Raw genomic sequence first — 7,500 nt, 5'->3', positions numbered from 1 at the left:
GGATAAATGAGGCAAGAAGTCGCGGTGGGTCTCCATCACCTTCCTGAACGCATCACGTCAAATTAAATCCGATGCGCAAAGAGTCTGATCAAATCCGCCGCCGCTGTGCGCGCGCTTGGAGCGAGACTGCAGCAAAGCATCCGAGCATGAACCATCACACCAGACAGGGGCTCCAGAAATGCCAGCATCACACATTTAACGACTTGCACACACACACACACACACGCACACACACACGCACGCACGCGCACAGTACGATTTACAAGCGATGGCTGAAATCACGGCGCGTGCTTGCGCACTGTTTTGGTTTGGTTTGTTTTTGTGTTTGTTTTTAATAAATGCCGGATCTGTGCACTAAAGCCATGAGATCAAAATCAACATTTCAAGTTTGGAGACCAAAAAAAAAAAAAAAATGTGGTCTGGAAATCCTGGTCCCGCGCGCGCAGCCTGACTGTGTGTAAGGTAGGGGTTGGACAATACGAGGAAAAATCTCACATTATCACGATATGTGGAATTCGTGTCTATGATACACAGGATGTATTTTGCGATATCACTGATGCGATTATAAGAGCAGCTGCTTCCGATCAGGCGCTGAGATCAGGATACCTGTGTGCTGGAAACTCCTCAGGGTGTGTAGCTGAAGTGCAGGAGAAGTTCCTGAGATGAGCAGCTCTGAAGCAGTAACTCCAGCACTGCATGATGTTTCTACTGATTTCACTCTGAGAAAGAGCTTTATGGACATTTATGGATCATGTTGAATAAATGGAATGTATAATAGATTATGAATAACTGTATTTTACTGATTATTTTACTAAACATATCTGATTTTTCATCCACCTGTTCTTTTTTTTGTTCCTGAGCAGGTTCCTTACTCCAGTGGTTCTCAGCCACAGTCCAGCTGTGACTCCGCCTCCCTCTGGATCTGGACCCGCCCACTGAAAAAATCCCACTACAGCTCGTCTGTTTCTCTGTACAGGGACTCGACTGCACTGAAAGCTTCCTTCATCACGTCTGCTGTTAGTTCTGAACTTTATCACACACGCAGGAGAACATCAGCACGTCATCGCTGACTACAACTCAACCCGACGACGTCTATTTCTAACTACAGCGTGATAAATACTGACAGACATCTTACTGAAGAGTCGCTCTCCAAAAGAAGAAAAGAAAACCAGTTAAGCGGATTTTATAGTCTTTTGGGTTGTTGCTTCCTTGTGGGTTTTTTATATAAACACAAAGATGTGCGAAGATTTCAGAATTAAAATTTCCTTTAATTTTCACCACCAGCTTTTGTGTTTTAAAATACTTTTAACTTTCTGTAGATATTTTTAGACTAGGGCATCATACCTTGAAAATTTTAAACTGTAACAATTCTAGACATGGCTTAATTCTTTGTTCACACACACACACACACACACACACACACACACAGTTGTTAGTCTGTTATTGTGTGCTCTTGTGTCTCGTTAGTCCTACGCTCACTGAGCACTTTATTAGGAACACTGTATTAATACAGGGTAAAGCTCTCAGTTCTTCTTGTCATGGATTCCACAAGATGTTGGAAACGTTCCTCTGAGATTCTGCTCCATGTTGAGATGATCGCATCACGCAATTCCTGCCGATTTTTCAGGAGCACTTTCGTGCTGCGAGTCTCCCGTTCTACCGCGTCCCAAAGGTGATCTACTGGATTCAGATCCGGTGACTGGGAGAAAAACACTGAACTCATCATCATGTTCATGAAACCAGTTTGAGATGAGTTTTGCTCTGTGACGTGGTGCATCATCACGCTGGAGTGATAAGCCATTAGAAGATGGTAAATGGTGGCCATGAAGGGATGCACATGATCAGCAACAAAACTCAAATACGCCGTGGCATTCAAGCGGTGATTGATTTGTATTAACAAGCCCAAAGTCTGCCAGGAAACATTCCCCACACCATCACACCACCTCCACCAGCCTGGACTGTGGAACACAGGTTGGGTTCATGGATTCATGCTACTGGAGCCAAATTCTGACCCTATCATCTGTGTTCCTCAGCAGAAATCCAGATCCATCAGACCAGGCTACATTTCTCCAGTCCTCCTCTGTCCAGTTTTGGTGATCCTCTAACCACTGCAGCTTCAGCGTTCTGTTCTTCAGCGTGGCTGTACTGTTTTACTTTTGCCTCTTGCCAGATTAGACTCACTAGGGCCTAGGTAGTGGATCTGAGGGATCTGACTTAGTTTAATTGGTTTATAAAAAACACTTATTAGTCAATTTTGCGTCCACTGCAGAGCTCCAGAGTGCATTTTCACATCCGTTGGTCCGAAAGCACAAATCAGAGCAGAAACGATACCTTTGTTTGGTTTGCAGTTTGGTTTGGTTTCACACTGTTACTTTCCATTCGGAACAAATCAATTATTTCTTAACGCATATAAACAAAATCTAATCTAATCTAATCAAATCACAATCTGACGTTGTTATAAAATGATGTAGGAACTTTGGTGATATTAAAGCTACCTGATGGAGACGCTTAAAGCGTAACGCACCTGTTACTCACCTAAACGACTAAAAAGCTGATCAAACTTTGTGCATTTAACACGTTACTCATCACACGTTCACACTTTAGTCCAAAGTTCCTGCGAGTGCAGTTTTGATTATTAACATTTTTCGATTTTTGTTATCGTTTATACTAATTATTACTGCACTTGGTAAAGGGTGGATGACACTGACATCCATTTTGATTTTATAAGTGCGAGTGTCAAGCCTTTACACAAACTCGGAGCAGACGTCAGATGAAACTGATGAATCAGAAGGAAACACACTCTGATTTTACGATCAGATTTAACCGTACGCAGCTTTGAAGAAGAGCTCATTCTTGTGATTTAATGTCACACTATAGCAGTCAGGACAGAAACAGCTTTAAAAAACAACCTCATTAGTTTTCCTACAAACGAGCTGTAGGTTCATTACACACTTATACACGAGGCGACACTGTGGAAGAGGATTGTGGTGGGAAAGCTGAATCATTTAGCAGCTCACAAACACAATCGTTTACTCCATTCCAGGCCCGAGCTCCCAGTGGAGCTGCATCGAGCCGCGCTAATGACACAAACAACAAGTTTCACCAGCTGAGATTTAACCACTGCTTCAGAGCGAAAGAGCAAAGTGACGATCCGCTTCTACAGAGATATCGCTTCATACCGTTTAACACAGCCGACAGAAACACACTCTCCCTCTGGGTCATCACACACACACACACACACACACACACACACACACACACACACACACACACACACACACACACACACACACACACAGCTAGGTTATTTACACAGCAGCAAACTAAACAAGACTTAGATGAGATTATAGATTTATGCAGTTTTTAGATTTTTATTTATAGATTTTATCTTTAAAATTTTCAGTTTTTCATTTTCATTTTTAGATGTTATGTGATTTTCAGTTTTTTACTTTTTATGCAACAAATTTCTGCCAGTTAAAAGTGATTCGTTTGGACCATAGTCGTATTTGCTCACGGATTATCGCTGGTTGTAACTGTAATGACACTGGTGCGTGTGTGTGTGTGTGTGTGTGTGTGTGTGTGTATACTTTATATGAATTCAAAACAACAGCAACATCCATCCAGACGTGGTTCAGAATGTATTCAGTAGAGAAACAGCGGTTCTTACTCAAGGAAACAATACCGGCTCGAGCTTTTTAAATTTTATACTTGTTTTATATTATACTTACTTTGTAAGTATTGTCTTTGGTCCTCATGCTGATTTTCATCCATGTTTTTGTTGCAGTTGTACGAAAAAAAAGACTGAAAAACACTCGAGAGATCTGATTTGGCTGCAAAAACACACATTTTAAATCTTAAATCAGATTTTTTTTAAAAAATATATAACATTTGAAATCTGGCTTATTTTTCCACCAATCAGATTCAATCCACATTTGTAAGTTGTTTCAAATATAACTAAAGTTTCACTTAAACTGTGATGTTGCATAATCAGCAAAATCTTACAAAGTGCTGATCTAATAGCTCATATTTCACTCAGCAACTTTATTACCTTCTGTTCTTTTGCCAACCAAAATAAAGAGCAGCTCTGTTCATTTACCTTCCGTCTGCCAGATGTTCAGATCCAGAGTGACTCAGAACATGAGGCAGAACTCAGTCCAGTCACACAGCTGAGCCGTTCTGCCCCAAGCCTTAAACAGAGGATCACTGTGTGTGTGTGTGTGTGTGTGTGTGTGTCATTTAGCTCAAGTTAGAGACAGGAAAATGCACATTGTGCTCATTTTTAAACTAGATCATGATCTCCCAGGGTTTGTTGCTCTATTAAGATTTCCATTTGCCATTTCTAAAAATCAGTAGGTTATATCATTTCAAAGTTTATCCATGCGTAAGCTGGCTGTTTAGTTGTATTTTAAATACACAAAAATACGGTCCAGTACAAACAACACACACACCACAGCATCACATCACATCACAAATAACCCTACAGTATGATTTCTTTCTCTCTGCTGTAATTTTTCCCCTTTTTTTTTTTTTAATGAAGTGTAACGGTGGAGTGACAAACCTCCACGCTTCCAGGACAGAGGACGCCACTGAGATGCTGTTTTCCGTAAACTGCTTTATACGGTACAGAAGTGACGCTGAGCTGTGCAAGAAAGCGCATTTTAAAGGTCATGGGTCAGACTCCCAGTGTGTGTGTGTGTGTGTGTGTGTGTGTGTGTGTGTGTGTGTGTCCAGCTTCGGCTGTGTTTGCTTTACGTTCTGGAAACAGACGGAAAATGTCTGTGACACTGTTTTTATAAACAAGAAATGATCACCGAGTGACTGACATTTCAGACACAACATGGACAAATATCTTGTGTATTTTGGCTCCGACAACGAAAGCAGCTCCCAAAGAAGCCGCAGCTGGATAGAGCGTTACACGTTGCCGCGGTAACGCACAGATTGCTAGATTTGAAATGTAATGTCGCGACTACAGACGCTGCACACAGTGACGAGTCCTAATGCTGTTATATGAAATGTTAGCGCTCTCAGAACGCCGCTCGTCCAATCGGATTAGTGGACCGGAACTGACTGCGTCACGTGATCAAAAGAGAGTTTTATCGTACGTTCACACTAGCAAGATCTTTCATCGTCTACGCACGTGTCCGACACCGTAACTTCAGCAACACTGACATTTTCTTAACGCTATGTAAATTAGTTATGACGCTGTAAAGAAGCGACAAATCCAAACGATCAGCTCGTGCGATTCCTCGGACCAATCGTAAGGTGCGCGTGGTCCGACGTTTCTTCAGTTCCCCGCTCACAGCTTCAGTTTCTACCTGCGATTTGTTCCCATTTACTGGAACAAAAAAACTTATAAGCGTAGATTGATTTGATCCTGTCGTATACAACCTGTCGTTAAACGTGTACAGAGACGTTAGGAAGAAAAATAAAGCTGGTAAGGAGGCAGTAGAGATCGTCTAGAACGCCAGAAAAGCTAGTACAAAGCCGAAAACGCAACAATCAAACGACCTGTTTTCTATTAGCGTGTTATTAAATTTGTGTTTAACTTGTTAGCTTTGGAAGTGAAATATCGTGAAATATACAGCGAACCTCCGTTTCTCATCAGGAAAAACAAAAATGCTGGACAGGCCACGCCCACAAGCGACATGTCGCCTGCTAGCGTGAACACAGAACAGATACCGCGGCCTGTTTAAGGGTTAAAGGTGTTAATTAAGATCCCAGCAGTGGCTCAGTGACAGTCCTGAGATTTAAACTCACAACATCCTGGTGATTAACACAGAACCAAAAGCACTGATTTCCTCCTGGACTCATTTAAACTCAAAATATTCCTAAATATTTGTATCCCAGCAGCAGACACCAGTCGGAAGACGTTTGTGAACACACCAGAGGTTTTATTCGCATTTCAGATCATTCGCATATTCATAATCAAACATTCCAGGAAAAGAAACGTTCACACAAACGAGTTGAAACTTCAGCGTCAGACATTTTTCAGCTTATGGCTAGCATTTAGGATCCACAGGCTGAGATTTGAAACTCAGATAGAATCACACACACACACACACACACACACACACACACACACACACGCGGGGAAAAAATGATGAAGGAAAAGATGAATAATGTAAAGCTGAGGCTACATTCAGGCTCTAAAACTTCAACTTCTAAAAACTAATCAGCCTTTTAATTAAAGGTGCTTAATTAAAACATTGATTGTGGTCTGATATTGATCTTTTTCCTTTTTATTTTTTTTATATATATACGTACGTTGATGAAATATCGGCGTTGCAGGAACACGTGCTGCTGGTTTGCTAGAATTCACTTTTACAGACACTTTTGTCCCAAAAAAAAAAATTGATTATGAGATCTGAACTCTCAACTTTCTGGACGCTAGCACAGTCCCAAAATAAAAATAAATAAATAAATTAATTCACCTTTTCCACCACAGGAGCGACATTAAGCTCAACATGACGACGTGGATTAGATGTATTTGCTGTTATTTGTGACTTTTCAGTAGTTCAGTTTGAGAAATTATCCTCAAGTTCTGGTTTAAATGCTTTTAATTTAATGTCTTTCAATTTTCAAAAGCAGACGAAAGCAAATAAAATCAGGCAGCAGCAGTAATGAGGCTTATTAATAATATTAGAAAGATAAATCCAGCACATGGGGTTGTGTATTTCTAAGGGATTTTAACGCAGTTATGTTGTATTGTCTGTACTGAAATGAAATATCATCCAGTTTGTGTTCATTTGTGCTGTAAAATTTGCTTCGATTTGTTTTTACATGATCTTACTGTTATATATAACAATAAACATTAATGGCTGAGAGTGACATCACAGTGTATTAAAGGTGGAATATCTGTTATATATAAATTAAAAAAAACAATAAAGCACAAACATTTCCGTGCAGCACAAACGGATGACACTCATTAGGTTAAATTTTAGGTTTTATTCTGAGTTGAAGTGAGGAATAAAACATGACGGGGGCATGCTGCTGCAGGAAAACAAACAACGATGGAGTGGTGTGATCTGCTTTTGTGTTTTATTCCTCTTATACTACAGCAACTTTTCAGCAGATTATTTATTTATTTAGTAAAGAACGACACAAAACACTTTTTTTTATCCCTGAAGCGAGTGAGTTCCTGTTGTCGCTTACGTTATAGCAGCTATAAACACTCGTTCCCTCAGCAGCGTCTCTTTATTCTCTCTCTTCAAGTTAATAAGAAAAATAATCGCAGCGTGTTACGCACGTTACTGAGAAACCGCAAAGAAGCGTAAACTCTGTCCTGAAGACGTCGGAAAACTTAAAGTTACAGCTTCACCTCTGACTGTTACAAAGCGCTGACACTGGAGACTCCTTCCATCAATGTTACATGAACATCTCTTTACTTTAAACTTCACTTTCTTTTAAACGTCACCACATCAGCGATTACACACGTTTTTATCTGTTTATTATCAGCAGAGCTTCTGCTCTACACGTCCCTGTGAGTGAGCTGTTGCTATA

At 40.5% G+C, this 7,500-nt stretch overlaps 2 protein-coding genes across 4 annotated transcripts in view; both read right to left on the bottom strand.

Moving 5' to 3' along the window:
• The window catches only part of rasl10a (RAS-like, family 10, member A), a 19,922-nt gene extending 19,743 nt beyond the window's left edge, over positions 1–179 (bottom strand). Inside the window, exon 1 of the mRNA XM_034298946.2 lies at positions 1–179. This exon is cut by the window's left edge and continues 405 nt beyond it. The gene's annotated coding sequence lies outside the window, so the exon portion shown is untranslated.
• A 5,691-nt stretch (positions 180–5,870) lies between these two features.
• The window catches only part of ap1b1 (adaptor related protein complex 1 subunit beta 1), a 54,939-nt gene continuing 53,309 nt past the window's right edge, over positions 5,871–7,500 (bottom strand). For all 3 annotated transcript variants that reach the window (XM_053228945.1, XM_034298942.2, XM_034298944.2), the window contains one exon: positions 5,871–7,500. This exon is cut by the window's right edge and continues 2,122 nt beyond it. The gene's annotated coding sequence lies outside the window, so the exon portion shown is untranslated.

Source organism: Pangasianodon hypophthalmus, chromosome 24, assembly GCF_027358585.1.
Source record: "Pangasianodon hypophthalmus isolate fPanHyp1 chromosome 24, fPanHyp1.pri, whole genome shotgun sequence".
Classification (NCBI taxonomy): Eukaryota; Metazoa; Chordata; class Actinopteri; order Siluriformes; family Pangasiidae; genus Pangasianodon; species Pangasianodon hypophthalmus.
This window is presented reverse-complemented; position numbering and strand designations above follow the sequence as displayed.